The sequence below is a fragment of the Stylophora pistillata genome, chromosome 2 (assembly GCF_964205215.1).
Source record: "Stylophora pistillata chromosome 2, jaStyPist1.2, whole genome shotgun sequence".
Lineage (NCBI taxonomy): Eukaryota > Metazoa > Cnidaria > Anthozoa > Scleractinia > Pocilloporidae > Stylophora > Stylophora pistillata.
Genome location: NC_142520.1, coordinates 19,796,389 through 19,822,376, shown reverse-complemented (window position 1 = coordinate 19,822,376; position 25,988 = coordinate 19,796,389). Strand labels below are relative to the sequence as shown.

Below are 25,988 nucleotides of genomic sequence, written 5' to 3'. Positions count from 1 at the left end.
TTTTTTCATGATGTCCCATAAAGAGGTTTGCAAGTACTGGAGCAGGTGGGGACCCCATGGCAACCCCATCTATTTGATCATAAAACACACCTTTAAACAAGAAACCAGTCTCAGCTGTTGCGAAGGTAAAAAGCGTTTTTAGGTCAGCGGCGTTTATCTTAAGACCAGGGTTACCTTGATAAATGTATCTGATCGCCAGATCAATGCATTCATCAAGAGGTATACTAGTGAACAAATTCTCAACATCGAAAGATACCATGAACTTCCCTGAGGTTGATAACTGGTTGATTTCATGTACAAAGGAAAACGTGTCGCGGACGTTGTATTCACGCGGGACATGTGGCTCTAGAAGATTACAAAGAAACTTAGATAAATTGTAATTGTAGGTACCTATTGAAGATACTATGGGTCGAAAAGGAGGAGTTTCATTAGGCTGCCGAGCCTTGTGCATTTTAGGTAGCCCATAAAAGAGATTGTCTACACCTGCCATGATCCAGCTTAAGAAAAGGATTGCGTGGAGCAGACCTACAAAGTTCATCAATTTTTTTTACAATGACGACCATTCAGAGTGCAAAAAAGGCGAAGAACAAAGAAAACATTAAACGACTCGCATGGGTTTATTGCGTTGCAAACACTGTTTGATTTCTTTTCCGACTCTCGAAGTAAACTAGTCACTGCTTATTCTTATTATGTCAAACAGTTTTTGCAACCTAATAAATCTGTTATTGACCAAATCTGTTCAGTCAAGATGGCTGGATATTGGCCTTACTCTTTTTTTTTTTTTTGCGTTTTAATGCATTTCAATTTTGTCTCGGACCACAAAAACGCTTAAAAATAGAAAAGGACGAGGACAATATCCAGCCATCTTGAACGAACAGATTTGGTCAATAATGCATATTTATTGGAATGGTGAGGCAAGCATTCTTAAATTTGTTATTACAATGAGCAGCTACAGTTTTCAAAAACTAATTTGAAACCTTAAACACCGAAAACCCCAACGACAGTTAATTAGGTAAATATCGACAATGGTCTCTTAAACGGCGTCGTCTTTATTGACCTTACTAAGGCATTCGAAACCATTGATCATGAGATAATCTTGCGCAAGATGTCTTACTTGGGTGTCGATCTGGCAGCTATCAAGTGGTTCTCGTCGTACTTGAGTGGCCGAACTCAGAGTTGTAGTGTCGGTGGCAAACTATAATCTGCCCGTACCCTAAGTTGCGGCGTGCCGCAAGGTAGCATATTGGGTCCTTTGCTATTTTTTAATATACATTAATGATCTTCCCAACTCCATGCGGGGCGCTGCACCCAAGAATGTTTGCCGATGACACCAATCTTACGATATCTGCTAAGACATCAACAGAGCTTGAGCTAGCTCTAACCTCTGAATTGAATAACCTTAGCTGTTGGCTGAAAGCTAACAAGCTAAGTCTAAATGTTGCTAAAAGAGAGTTAATGATTATTGGATCAAGACAATGACCATCTGCCCAATGTAACGACTTAGAAATCAGAATTGATGACCAAATTATCAAGAGAGTCGACAAGACCAAATCTTTGGGTCTTACTATAGATGCCCAACTCTCTTGGGGTAGCCACGTTGAAGAGATTTGCAAGAAAGTCTCTTCAACTGTAGGCGCCCTAGAATGTGTACGGCCCTTTATATCCAAAGAAACTGCAATTCAAATTTATAACGCCTCGATTTGCCTCATTTTGATTACTGCATTCCCGTCTGGGACTGTTTAAGTGGCTACTTAAGCGATAAGCTCCAAAATATTACAGAATCGAGCAGCCAGAATTATTACTAAATTACCCTTTGATACGAGCTTAAACCACCTTCTCTCTACCCTCGATTGGGAGAGGCTATCTCTTGGACGAGAGAAACAAAAAGCCCTAATGATGTATAAAATTATAAACAACCTTGCTCCCGATTATCTACAGAGTCTTTTCTCTCAGCATCACTCTGTGTACGACATAAGAAACTCTGAGGGAAGGCTGGCCTTGTCCAAACCAAACACCAATTATTTGAAACGAAGCTTCTCTTACAGCGGGGCCATGTTATGGAGTAAATTGCCCAAAACCTTAAAAAAGGCTTCATCCATTAACCATTTTAGGCGAAATCTTCACGTAGTCAATTTATAGGATTCCCACACGGCAATCACGTAAAGCAGTTGATTAATCTTAGTTTTTATTATGTAACTGATGATTTTCCTTGTTTAAATAAAGATTTAAATACATACATACCTACATACAAACAGAGATCGTTAACTGCGTTATTATGAGAGGTATAATTAACAATTATTCAACGAGCGCGTGTTGGCTATAATCATCTCATATCCAAAAAGCGCGAGTGGAATAATTGCATTATTAAAAACGTTAAATTAAGTTATTAAATTTTATTAAATATTTAGCTCCCTTTTAATTTCAAGCTGACACGCACGCTTGCCATATTTGTAGATTATGGCATATTGGCTGATATACCATAATCGCTAAGCCAATAAAAAGTCTTAAATTGCATTATCCAATGATCTAGTTTTTAATAAATAAGAATAACTTCCAAGCATAGCGCGATATTTAAAATACATCATGGGTCACGGGGATAAGTTTTCTCAGTTTATAATCTCTTGGTGCGGTGAGCTAAGGGAGTAATCTTTATTTCTGAAGATTTACGCCTTAGTAAGGTTCGAGAGATGATATTTAGGAAAATATTCAAATTGTCGAAAATACCATAAACGTAGCAGAATAGAGCAAGGAAATCATCGCAGATGTAGAGAATTGAGATTGGCTGTAACAGACTCATCACAATTTTCAAAGCTCGCAGAAAAAGGAAGAGATATAAAAATTCCGCATTTCCGAAAGAAAGATCGAAGGCTTAGAGTCCTGCTTTCGTGCTTTGCAACTCAATTATGCGAATCAGTTGGTTCCAGTGCCGATAATAAAAATGATATGTATCCGTTAACCGTAAATTGGCCAAAATATCATCATAAAAATCATGTGAAAGACATTTGTAAATTAATTGCCAAAATTGCGAAAAAATTATCTCTCCTTCCATTTTATAATGACAAAGCAAAAGCCTCCTTTCCACAGGGTTAGACTTTTAATTTTGAATTACTGCGCAGCACCTTTTTACGAAAAATTGATACGCTATTTCAAATGCTCCTTGACAAAATGACTGTGTTCTCAGTTCATTTCTTAATGGTAAAGGAAATGCCACCGAAGAAAGCACGAACCTCCTGTGAATTGTCAAAAATAGGATTGGCCAATGGCTAATACATGTTGCATGGATGGTTGTCTGATATATCTACTCCTCGCGATCAACGAAATAAAATAATGCAGTGGACACGTTTGCCTCAAAATATGAATCTCTTGCAGTATCAGTAGCTTTGCTTCTTACCCAAAACATTTCTCTCCACTTGAAGGTATTGATAATAACGATAATGGATTTATATCAGCAATGCAGCTGAACGCTTGTTACACAAACTAACTGTCATCATTTGTTGACAGGGACCTGGACAACAACAAGTTGGAGGACTTACCAAAAGAGATATTCATGAAGAATACCAACCTAAGATATCTGTAAGTTAAAAGTAAAGACTATTCCTCCTAATTTTAATTTTGCAGGCAATGTAAAAGGACAATGCACAGGGAAAACGAAAGTGTTGAAGAGATAGTTGTAACAGTTACTACACTGAAATGATCAGACATATTTACCAAAGTTAAAAAAAATGTATTATTGTTTAAAATAGAATATTGATAAACAAGGCCACACTTTATACTCGTCAATCAGACAATCGTTATGATATATGTATATCAACCCAGTCCACAAGTTCTTAGCCTAGTTACCCTTCCAGTTTTAGGGTGGGAGGAAGGAGGCGGGAAGGAAAGTTGCGTAGCCACTGGAGGCATATTTACTTCCATCTTAGGGGGAGGAAACCCGTCCCCTTCCGCTCGATTCTGCCAGCGTGAAATCCCTAGCGTCCTTTTCGCGGTAAAAAGCTTTACGGGTTACCAGGACAAGACATAAAATGAATAACAATCTTCTTTCGCTTGCTGTGGATTCAAAATACATCGTAGGGGCCATGGGGGGAAGGTTGAAAGGAAAAGGGGCTGTAGTCCAATAATCTACGAATAAAATATAAATTACTCTAATCAATAACTCTTCAGGTATATTGTGACCAAATATATACAAAAGAAGTACTTGAGTCTTTCAATTCTACAAGAAATAAGGTGACTATGGTAAAAAGAGAATCAATTTAAATTGAATAAACCTATCTGAGACTCGCATGAGAAGAATATAATTAGTAATATAAGAGATATTGTTTAATAAAATTTTCATTTCTCAACTTAAAGTAAGCCTAAGCACTTATAATCAGGGACAATGACACTTACAGTGTATATCTCTAGTAGAATATTATCAAATGTTACAAATTTCATATTAGAGCCGTTATACCGCGTGGGATATTTTGTTTTGGTTACAATGTGAACAATTTTTCGAATAATATTTACTTACTTGCTAAAAAAAACATTAAAAGTGATAACAAAAAAATTACAGCGTAACAAGGTTAGTTGTTTTTGGTATCGGAGTTTTCAGAAGACACGAAAAAAAAGATCACCAATCATTTGGGTAGATAAATTCCTAAGGGGTGGGGAGGGGAGTTTTCAGGTTGGCAGAGCAGAAAAGTGCGATTTTCAAAAAAGAATGTAATATAGTGGCCCCGATAATACTTGGGGAAAAAAAACCATAGTAGGTAAAAGGAAAGCTTCTGAATAACAGTTTTTTTCCTGACTCTTCGGTTACAGTGTAAGAAGAACTTGGTTGCCTTGTTTCCTTTTATTATAAGTTATTGTGATGTTTCCCAAGTCTTTACTTTTAAGCTTTGATTTTGCGTGGGAAGGTGGGAACACTCAACATATTTAAAAGGTGTTTAAAATTGAACCAGAAATATTTTGTCAAGACTTAGGTGCAAATTTAAAGAAAACTGTTTAAAACCAACAGCAGAGCTACCCTTATCTAAAACATTCAAACTTTCTGCTTATTCCGATTTCGACAAATCTGTGAGCGAATAATCGTACTTATCTACCCTTAAGAGTGGACATTATTAATCATAAAATATGCAAAGTTTGTCTACTACAGCTTGAATGCAAGACTACTATGTCAGGTTTCTTTTGATTTTTAAATTAAAAGCTTGAGCTGACTCTTTAGCAGAGATACATATTTTATTTCCTGTCTCTATCTTGCGAAATAAGTCTGATCTGGGTAATGGGCTCCTGGCCTGATCGTTTATGAATCTGTGCGTCCACAATAACATAGGTTTTATGTAATCTTTAAAAAAAAAATTTACAAGATATGACTACATCTTTTACAAGATATAATATCTCTTTTGGAAAAATATAAACTTGAATCTATCTAGATTTTGAATATATTGTTCGTTTTTACATTAATTATTTTACATGGTCAAAAAATGGCCTCGTCTTTAAGGTTGTTTTTCCGTTGCCATGCTAACCAGTTTAAAACAATAGATTTTTTCCGAATTTACAAGGCGTTAACGTAAAGTAATACCCTGTTCCGCAGTTCCGAGTTCCGAAACATCTCGTAGTTCATTCGAGATTTCTAAAAGTTGTTTTAAAGGCCTGGCTACACAAGCTACAAGGAGCTACAACATAGTCTCCATTTTTGATCAATGCGTTTCAGTTCGCAGTTTAGAAATTCCATTTTTATCGAGGTAAATTATGCCGAAGCTAGAGAAAAACAGTCTTTTTTAAAGCAAGGTATTTCGAATAAGTGTAAAGGGTGTCCAAAAACAAGCGAGAACAGCGGCAAGCGCAGCGAGAGAACGAAGTGTAAGTATCACGTTCGTTGGTGAAGATGATGTGGTCAGCGAAATTATTCCACCGCCAGCAATCCCGGTTTTTCGCGAAAACGTGGTGCTTGTGCTGTTAATACGTCTTCCACGGATGAAATTATTTCAGATGACCGGGAAATTACTCAAGGATATCAATGGAAAGTCTAAGGGAGTTTGTAAACAGAATACATAGTCATGGACCGTGTGCCTCAGGTGAGCCTAGTGAAATTTTTGCATAGTGTTACTTATTATGCCGGAAAATTTGAAATCAAATCCATGATTCTCTAATTTATTTCGATTTAAACTAGAAAATTAATAGATTGTTTCCTTTAATTTCTCATCAAGGTAAAGTTGAAGTGTGAGAGAGCACTGTAAACAGAATGGGAATAAGCAGTTCAGTCTTTGTCAAGTGGCAGTCTGTGGCATGACAGAGTTCCTTGCTACGGGTGATCACCCCCCCCAATGATACCACTCCAAGAATAAGTCTTGCAAGATGCTGGCCTGGTTATTCCCAAAATGCTAATGAGTCCATCGACTCCCTGGTGGGGAACAAATGCCCCAAACACAAGTGGCATGGCAAAAGGAGAGTGCAGCTGGCTGCTTCGTCAGCTTCCTTACATTACAGTGGTGGTGCTTCTTCGAAGCACGCTGTCATGGAAAAGGTTGGGCTCACTATTAACGATACTGCTAAGATGGAAGCCAGGAGAAGGGATTCAGAGAGGATTTGACAAACAGAGAAGAGAGTGCAACATCAGCACAAGAAATACAAAGTTGCCAGGAGACAGGCTAAATAGTGTAATGAAGATCTGAGGATCCATGGCAAGGGTGAAACATGCAGGCGGGTCTTTTGAAGAAATAGAACCTTGGAATGCACTCAAAAGAGGAAAAATAGTAAGAAGACCAAAAAATAACTTTGGGCATGTTTGTTTTGAAACATTTCAACCAACATGCTGTGTTTTTATTTTGAAAGCCATCTTGGACCCATATTTCCATACACTTTTTCCTTTAAATCACATTTCCCGCAAATATGGATTTTTCATGAAAATCGTGCTGGCCCCTTATATTTCTCAGGATGTATTTGAGCTAACAACACCAAATTTGCCACAGTTATTTGAGACATGACATACTACAAACCTATTGAGCAAAGTTTAGTTTGACTGAAAAGTGTTGAGGTTTTGAGGAGTTAATCTTTTCTTGGAATGAATTAGTTGCCACGGCAACATTAATGATTGAAACCCGATTTCGACAATAGGTTTGTAGTGCTTTTTAATTAGATCCATGATTCTTAAAACCAGCTCAATTGGATGTATTTTGTGTTTTAAGTTTGAGGGGGCAGAACAACAGTTTAAAATGATAGAGTCTTTGTGCTTGTTAATTATTAACTAGGATTAAACAAATCTGGTCAACTCTACTTGTGGGCTGGTACGTAGGGTCAAGTACTTGCCTCCTGCCAATTTTCAGCAGTTTACTAGAGATGGTTATGATCCTGTGACTGTTCTTGTTATTACCTACTTTATTGTTGGATTTCAACCAGAGGGCCCCCTTAAATACGCTCGTGCACGATGCAAAACGTGTCCTTTCATTCACAACACTGATAAAATATCGGGACCTACACGATCCATTAAGATCACCGATCACTTCACGTGCACCTCCGCCAATGTAATCTATTGCATAACTTGCACTTATTGCAAAAAGATATACATCGGCGAAACAGGCAGAAGACTAGGTGACCGATTCCGAGAACACCTTCGAGACGTGGAAAGGAATGACAAGGACACATCGAAACCAGTCGCTGGGCATTTTAATTTACCCAATAATTCTAAGCAACATATGACAATCTGTGGTATTTCCTTAAACCTAGGTAGCACGGAAAGCCGTAAAAATCTTGAACAAAAGCTCATCTTTCAAACCGGAATTCTAAATCCCACAGGGATCAACGAACGCTTTTCATTCCACTAATTTATTCTTGTTTTTCTCGTTGCCATGTTCCCACCAAGAACGTAGCTCCATTTTCTGCCTTTAAAAGCACACACCATCCACAATTCCTCTATTCGCTCCGACGAAGGGCTAACGCTCGAAACGTCAGCTTTTCTAATCGTTACGGTGGCCAATTTACCATTTCAACTTTGTTGATATATCCAAATTATTTTGTTACCCCCCGCCCCCCTTCCGACGCAGCCCCAAACAGTTTCTTTCGAAACTATCAGCCTTTATTCATTTTTCCCGAAAGTTACTTTTCTTCTGGAGAACTCTAAGACATCCTTTTGTTTGACAAAAAGCAGCCTCCTCTTCAAGAAAAGAGAGAAGACATCGTTTAAGTAGAGGTGAAGTTGCATCCATTGACAACAAACACATCGATCTATTTTTCTTTTTAAGTTGAAGGATGCGTGAGTACTTTTCAGCACTACTGCATGGTGTAGCGGCGTATACAGTATAGAAAGTGCATATTTATCGAGGAAATTAAAAGCACTCGCTTCTCGACAGGGCAAAGATGCTTTACATTGAAAAAAGTCAGGAAGGATCTAGTGCAAAGCCGTATATTGCACGTTCTGAGATTGCAGACTAAAGTGTTCGGGCGTTACCGCAGAGCTGGGAATTGCGATCTTCGAGAAAGACTCCCCGTTTTAGCGCTAAGCAGAAGGCCTTCCTAGAAGAGAAATTTAAATAGGGGAACACACTGGATTCAAAGCAGATCCGCCACAGGTGGCGCAAGATATGGGGCATGGAAATCATGAATATGAATCCGCGGATCAGTCATTGTAGATGAATTTCTAGCAACCAAGCAAATGATGGTCGGTTGCCTAGGGTTTTCCTTCCGCAACTCTGATGCGCGCTGGCGCAGAAATCGTTAGCGGCAGTTGGCACGAAAGTAAAGGCCTTTTAAACACGAAGGGGCGCTATATAAGGAAGTCTTCCCTGGGAAGACCTAGGCTCATTTGTCACTCATCGTTGACGTGTGCGGGTTACATTTAAATGCTGGTAGACGAACAAAAGGAGCTAATGACATATCTATTAACAACAAACATGTGAAACATATGTATGAACTGCGGTTATGAAACGTATATATGCACGATCCTTCGTAATGAAGCACTATTTGAGCAATAGTGAAAGTCAGACCTGAAAAAAAAAAAAACTCAGGCCTGTACGGGATTCGAACCCCGTACAGGCCTGTTATTGGTGGGAACATGGCAACGAGAAAAACAAGAATAAATTAGTGGAATGAAAAGCGTTCGTTGATCCCTGTGGGATTTAGAATTCCGGTTTGAAAGATGAGCTTTTGTTCAAGATTTTTACGGCTTTCCGTGCTACCTAGGTGTAAGGAAATACCGCAGATTGTCATATGTTGCTTAGAATTATTGGGTAAATTAAAATGCCTAGCGACTGGTTTCGATGTGTCCTTGTCATTCCTTTCCACGTCTCGAAGGTGTTCTCGGAATCGGTCACCTAGTCTTCTGCCTGTTTCGCCGATGTATATCTTTTTGCAATAAGTGCAAGTTATGCAATAGATTACATTGGCGGAGGTGCACGTGAAGTGATCGGTGATCTTAATGGATCGTGTAGGTCCCGATATTTTATCAGTGTTGCGAATGAAAGGACACATTTTGCATCGTGCACGAGTGGGGTTCGAATCCCGTACAGGCCTGAATTTTTTTTTCAGGTCTGACTTTCACTATTGCTCAAATAGTGCTTTACTGCGAAGGATCGTGCATATATACGTTTCATAACCGCAGTTCATACATATGTTTCATATGTTTGTTGTTGTTTGATTTATCATCTACGGGCTTATGTCGAATTAATTTGATGGCCTGCTCCCAGTTGGCTTGTTAGCTCAATTGGTAGAGCGCTGCACTAGTATCACAGAGGTCAGTGATTCGAATCCCGTACAGGCTTGAAATTTTTTTCAGGTCTGACTTTCACTATTGCTCAAATAGTGCTTTACTGCGAAGGATCGTGCATATATACGAGATATCTATTGTTTACTTCCATCAGCATGGTGGCATGAGATAACGTGCGAACCACCTACTTCGATCTCAAATTTACCGCCACAAATAAAGATAGTTTCCATTGGAGAAAGGAAATACAAGTCTCAAAAATTCTTGTATTGTGATGAAGACATAAAATAGTTTTGAGGAATGCCCCCGCTGTTCACTGCTTTGGAGTAGCTGTAGCTCAAGCTGACTTGACTTTAAAAGCTCTACATCACACTACGGTTGATTGATAAATGGTCCAGTGGGACCTAAGGCTCCTTTTATAGCGCGCCTTCGTGTTTAAAAAATTGCGGCAAATGACAGAGCTGAATAACGTATACGCATGCGCTAGGTTTTGCCGCAGACACACGGATTTTGAGTCGTTCGCATGGTTGATTTCCTATTCTTTTGCTTGGAGGCGTCGTTTTCCTTGCCGCTTTTCTTTTACACTGACAACCTCCAAAAAATTGGTACACCCCCTAGAAATTTTCAAAAATGAATTTTCTCCTTTAAACCTTTGGAAATAGGTAAGTGCCGTCGACGAAAACAGAGTTCCTCGGTTTTAAAGGTCAGCCCTTATCATTTTCCGCTAATTTAAGACCTAGGACACTTGAGCTTGCGTTGTTGACCGCATACCCGCTGACGTAGCATTTAATTATTCAGCTCTGTCGCGGCAAATAATAACAGCGCGAGCACATCAAACAAACTATGTCTAAGGCACTTCGGCATGGAGGATGAAACAGAGAGAGGAGACCGGTTTTTGAATACTAGCTCCGTAGAAATGAACTTTACTGCGTAGGGTTGTCAAGGAGGGTTCCTTTTGCAGAAAATAACCCCAACTACGGGATAAGACTTTGATCCCGTGTTAGAGGAACTCACAAGCAACAAGCAGAGAAAATTTAGTCTCCAGCGAGGTTTAAAAAGGGAGAGAGTTTTCACAAGAAGCGGCACCTCGAGAATATTCCTTATGATGGTCGCGTGCTTCAAAGTTTCAGCGGCAAGTCAATTGTTGTTGTCACGCAAACTACGCCACTTCTAATGATCTATTCAGTAAAATAACAAAGAGTAACGACCATATTTTACGTGCAGCGCTATGATCGAGGATTTGCAAAGGACTCAGATTTACGAAAGCTATTGAGTTTGAACACGATCTTGCTTGACAGTTAATTAGGTAACAGCATAACTTTTACCTCAGTGGCATTGCAGAACTTTAAATGACACGACAGTGATAAGTTATCAGCAAAGTGAGTATTGCACTATTTACAGACAATGGGTTTTAGTGCACACAACACTGATTCTGCCACGCCTCTGCTGCTTGCACAAGTCACCAGGTCAATACTAGACAAACAAACTTGACAGCTGAGCAAATCATTTTCTTTATTTCCACCACAATTGCAAACATTTGATTGGTAACGGTGTGGTGGAGAACGTCATTGGTAGTGTGAGGTATAAGAAGAGGCCATTCAGGTTGATGTTCTCGGAGGTAAAATTAGCGAACATAATTACTTCGCATTACTTGCAACCATTTACCAGTGGTGGTGCTTACATTTAACCGATTAGTTAAGGTCAAATCTTCCCTCACTCCAGAATGTTTGGCCTCTTTAACCTGCAAAGAGACAATAATGCCATAACCGACCCTATATTTTGTAAACAGCAACATTGCATGATAGGGAATGGCATATCCAACTGTCCATGATGTGACATTAACAAAAATGTACCAAACTTGTGGGGTACACTTGAACTCATGTACTTGATAATTGTCCTTAACAAAATCATGTTTTATTCTCCTCCTGGTTTTCACAACGTCTCTCTTAATTTCTGCTCTCACACACAAAAACTAATTTTATCATCTCCCACGCATCTCCTGTTACAACCTCGTGATCGAGCCTACACGTGCTTATGCAACTTTCGCATTGCATCATCTCTAAAAGCGTCTCCTGTGTGCTTACGCAACTTCCGTTCAACTGGATGCAAAAAGCAAAGACATCAAGTTAAAATACATACTACACTTTTCTTTCAGTTGTGCAACCTGGGCAGAATTTGTCTCTATTCTATTAAAAAGTGCCCCTGCATTCTTCAGATACTCACCCATCTTACTAAGAGCCAGTCATTGGATTGTTTATGCCTCTGTTTCATCTTCACCTTCTTAAGTGTCAACTAAACAATGGTAATATAGAGCCAATGCAATGGCTTGATTGCCAATAAGCCTAACTAGTAACTTGTTATACCTGTTAACTTCATCACTAAAGTGTTCTTTTACTCTTGAAGCCAAGTAACCCTGTCCACACCCCGCCCCCCCACTAATTTCTCTTCTGCAGGTATTGCTTTAGGTCCACCTATGATTTCTGCAACATCCTCTGCTTCCTAGCACGCTCCCCAACACTGTCTGTACCAGAAACCCTCAAGAGTCTCTATTCCCTATAGGTGCTCCCAGAGCAGAAACAAAAGGATCAAACTTTCCTCTCCCCACTGCCTCTAAGTACAGGAGATCAATATAGTATTGCCAGGCATTGATCTTACAATGCATGGGTTCTGGCTTTAACTTGTCTGGAAAATGCCCAATCCTAGACGGACCAAACAGTCGGATGCCATTTTCAGCCCTGAACTGTAACGTTCTGGAATTTCGATGTTTTATTTGAAAGGTTTGGGGGAAGAGAGTCAAGAAAATTGTTTTTTACCTTTTCAGTATTAGAGGTTCTCATTTCCTTAGTGTAAGGTTTCCAGGTGTCATCTTTACCCATTCCAAAACTACCCATAGTGTTCATGTCTCCTTTATGAACATTTGCATTTGGGGAAGGATATGTAGCTGCCTGGTTGAGTTCATTGGCAGCCCAGCTCTGCCAGGACATGCCTGCTCCTGGCTGAAATTCAACAGTGCACCCTTTATCACAAACAGTAAAAACATTACCTTCAAACATTTTCATCTCTTCAGTGAGCTGCTTCCAGAGGTCATGCATTATTTGATCGTTTCAGGAGCTCCATCATCTGAGAACTGAAAAATTAAGTGATTTTTATTTTCATTGAGCTAGACAGGTTTACAAGAAAGATGGGGAACTCTAATGTGCAAATCAATAATCATAAACACCAGGCCAGTGAGTGTGCCAGAAACACCTGATGCCCATGGGATCTGTCTGACACGACCAATGTCTAAACTTTTAACAAACTTGTCAACATTATCATCTGAGAAACTGAGCTTGGGTAATCTTAAGTCAAATCCAATACATTTAATGTTACATAGCAGCCAGACTTCTTTCTCAGTATTAAAAAAATTAACTTTGTGTTTTACAGACAAGATTTATATATTTAAGTGGCACGGACTGTTTCAGTGCATCTTCTGAAAATTGATAATCATTAATGGCTCTCTCAGAAATATCCTGAAGAAATTGGCCCCTCAAAGACCACTTTCATAAATGGATGCGAGATTAATATTATTTTGTTTAAATTTAAATTAGCCTTTCTGGCCTCGTTCTCCAGTACAAAATTCAAAAGAATACATTATCTCAAGCGAGGCCAGAAAGGCTAATTTAAATTTAAAGAAAAGAATATTAATCCGGCAGCCATTTATGAAAGTGGTCCAGGGTTTCATAGCTTGCATTAGCAGCCAAAAAATCCCATGCCCTATCCAATAGTGTACCTATCGTAGACGAGTTGTTTCGTGGAGCAGTCAGTCGAAAAGCCTGATTTTTCTTTCTTCTGCCATGGAAGTGAAAGGCCACAGCCACTCAATTAAAAAAAAAAAAAAAAAAAAAAGGTTGGGAAGCTTTATCCAATGTGAAATAAACGACTGCAAAAAGCTCTTTAGTATAGAGAAGCGCATATAGAAAATCACGTGCGACGTTGTAAAGATTATAAGACTTACTGGAGACCTCTAAAGAGGTGTGGGCTCTGGAAAGACCCTGTTTACCAGGCCAGAAAAGTGGAACTGGGGACCAAGTTAATGCAGCGAGGGAAAAGGTGCCCAATTGTGTTATAAAAGGTGAGAGGTCAAGGTTTGCTAACCCTCCAGGCATTCCTTACATGTGGCATAAAAGGGAATAAGGAAATTCTCATACAAATGCCCATGTCAAGGAGAGCAATTATAAATAACAATTGAATAAGTTCAGAAAACATATACACTCAAAAGAAATTAAGAGGTGTAAACCTCAATAAAATTGCATGGAAAGTCCCTTGAGTAATACCTAATACTCATGAATGCTTCACTACTTAGTACCAGCAGTTACTGTAATTATTCTTCCCTGGTTACCTCACATCCTATACAAGACATTTGGGCTCCCATTTAAAGTTATCACAGGAAGTCAGAATCACTGGTAAGCAGAATGGACATCAGTTATTTAGATTAAAAAAGGTAGATCAGATGGTTTCCCTGAATTTGAATGTTCTTGCAGTAAGCACCCTGAATTCTGCCGGACGATTCGGATGCCTGTCATAATGGTACATCCGCAGAGACAATACTTCTCTATTCACATTTTCATTCTGCAAGAGAAATAAGTCAATAAGAAAGAGTAAGCATAGCATTCAAAAAGTGCCAAAGCAATTGTGCAGAATTAACAACAGCATAAGTCTTTTAACCAATCAAGAATGGCTGGTTCCATGTGCATGTTGGAGATGTCATCCGCTTAGCAGCATAAATGAGCATCCCTGAATGGAGAGATTCGATCCAGTAGGTTTCCCTACACTGCAGAAGTTAACAGATTTTGAGTGGCTTTTTCTGTGACTGGAACATGAATTTTTTGCAACTCTTTGAAGGCCTTTACTGCAACATCGGCAATTTGGAAAAGGCAAACTTTTTCATGCAAAGAAACAAAAACAGACAGCAGCATGTGCCAATTAATTACCTGCATGTAATCATATGCATGTCTATATATAGAGGTGCCCATAATGGCTTTCCTATATGAGCTACAGCGTCAGGTTTAGTTAAAACCTTTTGCTTATTAAGTAGCCATTCTGCTTGCACCGTGACTCTGCATGGCAATTGACATGATTTTCCTGAGTCATAAATAAAGAAAATTATAGAAATACAAATTAATAGATCAGTATTAATAATAGTAAGCATAATGCTTCTCGTTTTCCATTTTTACAGAAAATTGTGTAATCTTTGAGTTCGTGAATTATGCTATGTCTTGTTGGAATTACATAACACAATGTGTTCATAACAACAAAAATTAATAATCATAATGTTGGTTTCGTGAAATCGCTCTTTTAAAGGAGTAACCTGAGAAAAACTCTTTGTACCTTATGACTACTACACATTCTCTCAATAAACAGTGATTCAAATTACCTTATAATGGTCAGCAACAATTAGCAGGTGAGCCTGAAATTCTTGCTCTCTGAGTAGACTGTTCTTCATGCACAAGTACACATGAGAAATAAATAAACAAACAAACAAAAAGAATTACTTTAGTCACATTATAAAGAATTTTTCTGTCCTCCATACTCATATTACATCAATGGTAGGATATTATTGAGGATGCAAATGTATCATACCTTGGGTCTCAGTTAGAAAAGTCAGCAGCTCTTTTGTCATAGGGACTTCACGGCTCACTGTTAAGGTTTCACAAGCCCTACTCTAGTTTAGGACTCCTAAAACTTTTTTGTCTTAAACAGAATCATTAAAAATTAAAATATTTTTAGGAATACCATTGAGTGTATCAAAGTTCAACATATCATACAAAGAGTTCAAAAGCATCTTACGAGAAAGAAAGGGCTGACACCATCATGTGTTCTGCTGATCTACTCGAATCATGCCTTGCATCTGTAATAGGGAGTTTAAGCATATCACTACGGCTGGCGCTGCTACGGCTATCATTGTTGACGAGGCTTGGGGAGAGTACGTCGCCGTAGCCCGCCAAAATTCAACTTTAAGCAACGCAAACTACAAACCTAGTACGGCTGAGATGTTTAAAACCAGTAAATTAGGCGTCTTCGCGGTAGTTTTTGCACGTCTAAAAACTCAAAATGACTTCGTTGAAAGGGACGAGTGATTCCAACGTTTGGAAAAAAAAAACTATAAGCGATCCTGTGCACAGTGAATGAGTGAATTAAAATATTTAAGCTTACGTGTTGTAAAATTGCCAGTTTGGAGCTTATAAGCACCAAAGCAAAGTTTCTACACTGTCCCTCATAACCCTCGTCATTCCTCGGCTTCAGCTATTTGAATTTCAAGTAGTCTTTGAGGTTTGAAAAGGCAAAGGTTAGACTTTCTACCTACGCATTTCACCTTGCGTTCGCTGCGTTCTCCATGTGCACACTGCTTCGATCCTTCGACAAACCCGGCGGCAAAAATAAAGGCAGATTCACTCGGTAAGGGATAGTAAGCTTGATAAATATTCCCGATAAGCTATTTTTAAAGATGCTAAGTGTATTTCAATAGTTAAAATTGCTCAGGAGAATATATAAAGCGAAGAAAGAAGCGAGATAAGTTCACGTACCTCAGACTACGTCAAAACCTTCCCACTCCCCACTCGCGTAGAAGGATTTCCCGCTACGGCTGGATGGGAACCACTGACACGCGCAATGACTCGTTTCTGGACAATTTTACTTCCGGTAGCCGTAGGAGCGCCAGCCGTAGTGATTTGCTGAAACTCCCTAATAACACTCTGCAGGAAGAAATGGCAGATATCAAAACCTAACATTGAACACATTTCTGTACTCACAAATCTCTCAGGGTTTACAATTTGATATCAGATATTGTATGTTTAGATGTGCTAGTCAGCAGAACTCTGCAGAAGTCTACTAGATCCCATACATCAAACTGACTGCTTGTAGAGATCCTGGCTTGCAAAAAGGAACAATTGAACAAAACTCATGCATGCACCTCCCATACTCTAAGACTGGTGTATAAGTTTGTGGCCAAAGACAAAATAAAATTGAAATCAACTTGTACCTCTCCATTTACAACATAACCACGAGCACTTTTCACTTCTTCCTGGGCAGCAGACAGGTACTCATTGCAAACCCTATTCACAATGGTTGCATAACAATGCTTTTTCAAGACTGCTGAAGTCATTAAAAAAAGAGGTATTTTAGAATTCAGGTAAGAGAGAAACCAAATAAAAAACTGCTCAGTCCCTCTGAGGTATTTTGGTGGAGAGATCATCATTTGGCTTCCTGTAAACTGCTGTTAACAGCCATTTGCTTGCAAGAAGAAATACAACATGAGGTTAGGAGCATTAGAGAAAGTGCATTGCTAACCCGCATCAAAGGTTTTTTCTTCCTCTGACCCAATGTTGGCTCCTCGAGAGAAACTTGTGTACTGTGTCTCTGTCACGCCACAAAACAATACTCCATGAATCGATCTGTGAAAAAGAGAGGCAGATAAGTGACCAGTTACAACAAAACTCAAGAATACTGAGAGAGCGAGTTTCAGAAAATTTCCGGCTGAAAACGAAAAGGTACTTACCTCAAATTTACGTAGTACTATGGAGGAGATCCTTCCATGATAGAGGAGGAGAGCCACTTGAATGAATCTCCACATACATATGAAACTGTTACAAACACAACATGACTTTGTCGATTGAAGAGTAGCGAATCGCCATCGATGAGTTTTCCACAACAACAGCATTCTGTGGAGAGAGTGTTACCAAAAAAAAGAATACAAAGTTCGCAGAGCTCCCTCGGTGCAGAGATATATGGGGTCGTTCGCTGCTAAAGGCGCAGTGATCTACATTCCTAGTGGTGTATGTTCTGCATGTGGAGAGAAAATGGGAGAAACTGGATCAGAGAAAGGCAAAGAAATACGCGAAGATAAAGTGGAAGACGCTAAAGGAAAAGAAAAGCGTGTGATAGATTGTGTAGAAACAAGAAAGGGGTCCGGACTAACTGAGCTTCCAGTTGATGATAAGCTCAGTTGGCTCCATGCAAGTCCTTTCCTCTCCATTTTCTCCTCAAAAGCTAACAGAAGAGCCTCCATCATGCCCACAGTATGTGTACTTGAGGTCGCTTTTGTTAGATTTTTCGCGCATTTTGCCATTTTGACGCGGTCTTTGATGCCAAGAAGTCTAGTCTACTCTCTTGAGTTCGAGGAAGCTCTCTGTTGAAAGAGAACCGAAGAGCTCGATCTGTTGGACGCTTTTTCTTTGGCATAGATGGGTTATTTCCGTCAGCCATAACGCACAAATTCCACAATAAATATCCTTCGAGCAGTGTCAGCTAAGAATGTTGCCGAACAACCACTAGAGTTGTGAAATTCTGGCTGCTAATCGCACTTACTTGTGAACTTATTCATTCTTTAGCTGTATTGTCACAGACAATATTGCGCATGCAGTATTTATGACGCCGCTAGTTTCAATGGGAATATTCTGAAGGCTCAGCCAACCGATGTATACAAGGGGCTTGGGGATGTAAGCCGAAGCTACACGGCGCGAACTTTGAAAAGACAACTGTACGACTGCATAGTCAACCGTAGATCGCACTTTGAACGGCCGAACGATGTGTTGGTGCCAAATAAAATCAAAATAAGCTAAATTGTGGGAATGAGAGTCAACAAGACTCAATATCTTCTAATTTTTGACCCAAAATAATACCTTTACAGCGTCTTCCATGCACACCGTTTCACTAAAGGTGGGACCGTTGGTCGCAATATTGCATGATTCTTTCATTTGAGCTGAAATCAAGGGGCGGACCCAACCTATTTACAGCGCGCCTTCGTGTTTGAATCTGCTCAAGCCGTGAATGCCTCGTCACGTGAACTCTAACTCTAAGATAGTAACGTGAGGAATTTACCTTGCAACGACCATCGTATTTATATCATTAATAAATTAAATAATTAATTGAACAAAGATTATTTTTACTACTTTATATCTGCAACGATTACGATATTTCCGGATGAGAATTCTGAAAATTATTCCAATCTGCTTTTTTTTCTTTCTTTCTCTGTGTTTTTTTTCTTTTTTTTTTTTTTTTTTTTCACACCAATATCTTTTAAGCAGAAAAGCTCACAAATAAAATAGAGAGCGGGATAGTACGAATGTGCACGGTGTGCGAAATATGAAACATTTATGCATTTTTTTTTCAGTGTTTCCTTACTCGGAACTAGTCAGCTAAGACGACCACCACAAACCGTATAATATTATCCAAACTTTAATGATTATTCGATCTAAGAGAAATACATTTGTAATTCGAAATCAGAAAACGCAAATTTAGTCTTAGTCTCATGGCCAAATTTAAGAAAACATGACTGGAAACTTACCTCTGTGGCGCGTCGTAAAAGCAGGTTTCTCACTTCAGGTTAGCAGATTCGGGTAAGCGAACAGATACAAAAATCGACTTCTCTCTCTAACTGATTCTTCTGAAAAACTGGTTTAAATCAGACGACAAGCTATCACTTTATATCGTTGTGAGGAATTAATGTCAATCACGAGTTGTGTTAATTAAATTATATCTATCATCATAGGTAACGCCTATTTACTAAACGAAACATTCAGAATTTATCCTAATTGCACACCGTTCACCGTCCCCCATTCAACTCTTCATTTTAAAAATCCCTGTGGTATTTAGTAAATAAACCCCTTCGGGCGGCTGGTATGTCGGCTGATAATGTCCGCGGCTGAGAGATTGCCCGAAAAATGAAAACTTAGCCGAGAAGCGAAACTTCGACGGCAAATATGAAAATTTGAGGATAATCTCTCAGCCAACGACATTATCAGACGACATACCAGCAAGCCAGAACGTGGTTTATTTGTTTCATAACCTTCCCATGATTAATTTCCATTAATTTTTTAGCAAGAGAGTGCAGGCGCGAGCCTGAGTACGCGTACAGTAATCCTCCGCAGCTTTTTAATCTCTTTCGCCATCTGATTCTGTGACTATGCTGACAGGAATTAAGATAATGTTTGGATCTAACAATTGTCAAGGGTCTTTGACTTAGGCCTCAATGCATTTCTCCAGAGAAAGGCTTGATCTGAAAATTACTGGAGAAATGATTTATGTTCAAAAACAGAAAGTTTTGATATCTTCCTAATAAAAGTCAACCGTCAAGGACCTAGAATTAAACCATCAACCATTGAAATAGAGAACGACTCATCGTAAATTGTTAAAGTTAACATCGTCTCCCCCTTAATTACAACTCTTTGATACATTCTGTCAGCTAAAGAAAAACTCCGTGAAATATTTACATTTGTACTACAAAGACGAATGGATTCCACAGGACTTTGTTGTCTGTGAGGACGCAAAGTAATAAAGTTTACTTAAATCAATTACGGTTCAAGCAATCATAAATCCTAAGGGAAAAATAAGGCGATGTCCACAGGTATCCGGAAAAGATACGATATCCTTATCCGGAAATGATACTTTAGAAAGGAATCTAAAGGCACCAAGTTTAGTATCAATATTGCTCTTAAACTTGTCGAAGATTCGATCTACAAGATCGACGATAAGTTCTAATTAACAATTATTCGCCGAAGGCGAGGTGAATATCGTCGAATAATCTCCGAGACGAAGTCGAGGGGATTATTCGACAGTATTCACCGAGCCTGTGGCGAATAATTGTTTTAGTATAATTTCAGAACTGAACAACAGAGAAATTTCTAAAATCATAACATTTTAGTAACATTTATTAACATTTTCCTTTAACATTTTATATAAACCGCGCGGAGCGGTTTATATAGCGTCATATAAGGAAACACTCGACCTATCAGATTGCTGGAAACTTTTTGCTCAGCTCCGTAATTATACTAAACCGTAATAGCTTCTCCGCGGGGTCATTCAAATGTGCTCACCTCCAGATGTATCGCCAGCAGCTGGGTTCATTTTATAAGGGTAAGAATTATCGTAACCGTATACACTATCTTTAAATCTACAAACCTGGGGTGAACACTCTTGCACATGATCTCTTTATCTACTTGATCAAATTACAACTCACTGTTAGAATGTGTAATAAATTCTCGTCAGGAAATATAAGAAAATACACTTGCATAAATGTGCACTCCGACGAAAGGAAAATTTATATTCTAGATACATGTACGCCTCAATAAAACTCACTGTGTTTACTCTCCGGATTGATATATCAAGGAAATATCATACAAAATTGAAAAGAAAAATCATTTCCGCTGCAAATGTTTCTTTTGAAGCTGGAATTGAATCTCGATTCCTGGGTTGATACACACACGTGCGATAGACCGTGAAACCAAGGATCTTTCTCTCTTTCTTTCTTATCCTATTCTTTGGAACGTTCTTATATCAAAGCAGAGAACTGGAATCTATACTTGAAGAAAGTACCAGAGTATTGTGCAAACATATATAGTATAATACACCGCGGTTAAATTGAAAACCGTTTACTCACGTCCTTTACACACTTACTCTTAACCAATAAAGAACTACTGCAATAAATTAAATACATGCTACATATATACATGCAAATCCGTGGGTCCCGAGTGTATTACATCCCTTGTATTCGTTTCCACACGTGAATACTACTATATACTACACATAGATTTAGAAATAGTCTCAACTTTGGAAAAGAACACGTGACAATTAAAGGAACCAAAAGAAAGGTAAAGTGTCGCTTTGAATCAGTATGTGACATAATCATCAACTAAGTTATTGCTTACTCAGATACAATGAATTATATGAAGTTCATATATTTTGAACTGCGGTATTAGATACGTATGATGCACGATCCTCGCAGTAGATAGCGCTATTTAAGCAATAGCGAAAATCAGACCTGAAAAAAATTCAGGCCTGTACGGGATTCGAACCACTGACCTCTGCGATACTAGTGCAGCGCTCTACCAATTGAGCTAACAAGCCAACTGGGAGCAGGCCGTTAAGTTGATTCGTAATAAACCCGTGAGAGTGATAAATCAGATACAATGAAATATATGAAGTTCATATATTTTGAACTGCGGTATTAGATACGTATGATGCACGATCCTCGCAGTAGATAGCGCTATTTAAGCAATAGCGAAAATCAGACCTGGCCTGCTCCCAGTTGGCTTGTTAGCTCAATTGGTAGAGCGCTGCACTAGTATCGCAGAGGTCAGTGGTTCGAATCCCGTACAGGCCTGATTCTTTTCAGGTCTGATTTTCGCTATTGTTTAAATAGCGCTATCTACTGCGAGGATCGTGCATCATACTTATTGCTTACTGTTGCCCATGGGTCTTGATTACTTTATCGAGAATTACGGTCTAAACTTGTCTTTATTCCAAAAAGGAACTTCATTACACGGGGTCTTATCCGGAATTAAAACTTTAACTATAATTTATGAAAAAGCACTAACTAAACACGGCGGTGTCAATTTAACCAAACTATCAAGAGACCAAAACGCGATTAGTAAAGTAACCCGCTCATTCGGCTTAAATAAAAACCCCTAAAACCTCATAAAACTCTAAATTAAGGGATAACAAATTGGCGTAAATGAAAAGTCAAAAGGAAAAAAAGAAACCAAACTAACTCCGTAATAATAGTAATAATAATAATAAAAAAACGACAACAACAATAACAACAATCAAGAAACGCGGTAAACGTCCACGTCAGTTTCAATGTCAAGGTTAAAGTTCTTTAACGGAGGGGAACATGGGGGGCTCTTAATACCACAACACCGCAAACAAAATAGACTCTATTCTGTTTGCGGTGTTCAGATCCCCCATTTGTTCGGAACAAACACCGCATCTCCGCAAGGGATATTATCAACACGCCGACAGTATGATATACTCACAGGTTTTACCTGATCCGGTTTCAATCATCGTTACCACGCGCTGGTCTTTGGCTGGTCCATAATGCGTGTTGTAGTGGTCCAGAGGTCAAGTAAGATGTTGACGAACACAATCTAGGGTTAATCAGCCAACGTTTATTAAAGATTAGCTCGTTTTCTTCGATAATTAACTACAGGTTAAAAAGTCTAACGAAGTTAGTCTTCAACACTGGAACTTGCAATACTACTGGAAATGTTCTATTTTACCGAACATCGTCAATTTCAAATTACAAACATTGTACATCGTAAGCTTTGAGATCACTGTAAAACCGCAATGTGAGTTGTTCTTCACCGCAATACAGCATTAAAAAAGGGTCAACACCGCAACGCCGCAAACCCCAATGTCTCGGCCCTCTGAAAGTGATTGGTTAATTTGTAAAATCACACGCACCGTGCATGAATACGGAAATTTAAATTTGAAATTTAAAAAGAAAAGAGATTGTCTACACCTGCCATGATCCAGCTCAAGGAAAGGATTGCGTGGAGCGGACCTACAAAGTTCATGATTTTTCTTTTTTTTGCAATGACGACCACTCAGATTGCAAGAAAGGCGAAGAACAAAGAAAACATTAAACGTCCTTAATGGGTTTATTGCGTTTCAAACACTGTTTGATTTCTTTACCGGCTCTCGAAATAAACAAGTAATTGCTTATTCTTATTATGTTGAACACTTTTTTCAACCTAACAAATCCGTTATTGACCAAACCTGTTCGGTTAAGATGGCTGGATATTGGCCTTATTCTTTTTTTCGCGTTTTAATGGATTTCAATTTTGTCTCGGACCACAAAAACGCAAGAAATAAAAAAGGACGAGGCCAATATCCAGCCATCTTGAACGAACAGATTTGGTCAATAATGCATGTGTATTCGAATGGTGAGACAAGCATTTTTAAATTTGTTATCACAATGAGCCGTTACAGTTTTTAAAAATTAATTTGAAACCTTAAACACCGAAAACCCCAAAGACAGATTATAGCGAGATCATTAACTGCGTAAATAAACATTACGTATTTCCAAAAAAAAGATCGAAGGCTTAGAGTCCTTATTTCGTGCTTTCCAACTCAATTATGCGAATCATTTAGTTCCAGTGCCGACAATGAAAATAATATGTATTCGTTTACCGTAAATTGGCCAAAATATCATCATAGAAATCAAGTGAAAGACATTTGTAAATTTATTGCCAAAATTGCGAAAAAATTATCTCTCCTTGTATTTCATAATGACAAAGAAAAAGCCTCCTCTCCACAGGGTTAGGCTTCTGATTTTGCTTTACTGCGCAGCACCTCTTTACGAAAAATTGATACGCTATTTCAAATGCTCCTGGAAAAAATGACTGTGTCCTGAGTTCATTTCTTAATGGTAAAGGAAATGCCACCAAAGAAAGAAGGAACGCCGTGTGGATTCTCAGAAATAAGATTGGCCAATGGCTAATACATTTTACATGGATGGATGTCTGATATATCGGCTCCGCACGATCAACGAAATGTAATAATGGAGTGGACACCTTCTCAAAATATGAATCTCTTCCAGTATCAGTAGCTTTGCTTCTTACCCAAAACATATCTCGCCACTTGAAGGTATTAATGATAACGATAATGCATTTATATCAGTAATGCAGCTGAACGCCCGTTACACAAACTAACTGCCATCATTTGTTGACAGGTTCTTGGACAACAACCAGTTGGAGGACTTACCAAAAGAGATATTCATGAAGAATACCAACCTAAGATCTCTGTAAGTCAAAAGTGAAGACTATTCCTCCTATTTTTAATCCTGCAGGCAATGTAAAAGGACAATGCACAGGGAAAACGAAAGTGTTGAAGAGATAGCTGTAATAGTTACTACACTGAAACGATCAGACATATTCACCAAAGTTAAAAAAAAAATGTACTATTGTTTAAAATAGAAAATTGATAGACAGGGCCAAACTTTGTAGTCGTCAATCAGACAATCGTTATGATATATCTATATCAACCCAGTCCACAGTTTCTTAGCCTAGTTACCATGTACTGTAAGTACCATGTACTGGTACTTACAGTCAGAAAATACATTCTGCTGCATAAAATTGCCTTATGGGTACATAAATCTCAGTACACCGGACACCCCTCTAAACCGGACATTTCCTCCGGTCCCAAGGGCGTCCGGTTTTGAGGGGTTCCACTGTAATAACTCATTATTAGAATGTGTAAGAAAGTTTCGTTAGGAAATATAAAAAAATACACTTGCATACTGATGTGCCCTCAGACATTTAAAATACATGATGAGTCGCGGGGATAAGTTTCCTCATTTTATGATATCTTGGTGTGGTGTGTCAGGGGAGTAATCACCATTTGTGAAGATTTACGCCTTAGTAAGGTTCGAGAGATAATATTTAGGAAAATATTCAAAATTATTGGAAATACTAGAACGCAGCCGAATAGAGCAAGGAAATCATCGAAGATGTAGAGACTTGAGATCGGCTGTAATAAACTCATTACAATTTTCAACGCTCACGCAAAAAGAAAGGAAAAAAAAAAAAGAACCCTCTTCCGTATTTCCAAAAGAAAATGCAAAGATTAGAGTCCTTATTTCGTGCTTTGCAACTCAATTATGCGAGATAATATGGTTCTGATGCTAAAAATGAAAAAAAAAAAGTTATCCCGCTAACCATGAATTAGTCAAAATATCAACCGTTAGCCGTAAAAGCCATCACCCCTTATAGCCACTCTTTAAAAAGGAACTTCGCATTAGGGGTTACGTAAATATCCCCCGGATCGAAAAATTCAATTATGGACAATTTAGTTTGAAAAGGGAATGAGGTTTCGTTTAATTTTAAAGTAGGAAAGATTCATGGGCAAAGTTTAACGAAATCAATTTTTGGACTCCAAATGACCCGGACCACTTCTTCTAACTGGGTGGATTGTACATCTTTATAAAGCCACACCTACACTTAAAACTAGGAAATTCTAAAAACCATGCAGTAGTTCAGAAAAATTCGTTGGCTACATACATCATCATAGAAAAGAGATGAAAGATGTTTGTAAATTAATTGCAAAAGTTGGGAAAAAATGATCTTTCTTTATATTTCACTATGGCAAAGAAAAAGCCTCCTTTCCACATGGTTAAGCTTTTTATTTTGCATCAAAGCACCTTACGAAAAATGTCTACGCTATTTCAAACGCTCCTTGACAAAATGAAAGGAAAAAAGGAAAGCTTCTGAATTACATTTTTTTTCTGACTCTTCAGTTACAGTGTAACCAGAACTTGGTTACCTTGTTTCCTTTTGTTACAGGTTACAGGTTATTTTGAAGTTTTCTAAGCTTTTTACTTCAAAGTTTTAATTTTGCGTGGGACGGTGGGAACATTCAACGTATTAAATAGGTGTTCAATCTTGAACCAGAAATATTTTGTTCAGATTTAGGTAAGATGTTCAAGAAAATTGTTTAAAACCAATAGCGGAAAGAATAGGATAGAATGGAATATGGTAGCAGCCTTATCTAAAACATTTAAACT

At 38.5% G+C, this 25,988-nt stretch overlaps 1 protein-coding gene and 2 pseudogenes across 1 annotated transcript in view; 1 reads left to right on the top strand and 2 right to left on the bottom strand.

Moving 5' to 3' along the window:
• The window catches only part of LOC111347678 (uncharacterized), a 724,620-nt gene that overhangs the window by 441,615 nt on the left and 257,017 nt on the right, over window positions 1-25,988 (top strand). The window lies entirely within an intron of this gene.
• Window positions 11,387-14,072, bottom strand: LOC148737637 (uncharacterized; annotated as a pseudogene).
• LOC148737636 (uncharacterized) lies at window positions 14,132-17,777 on the bottom strand (annotated as a pseudogene).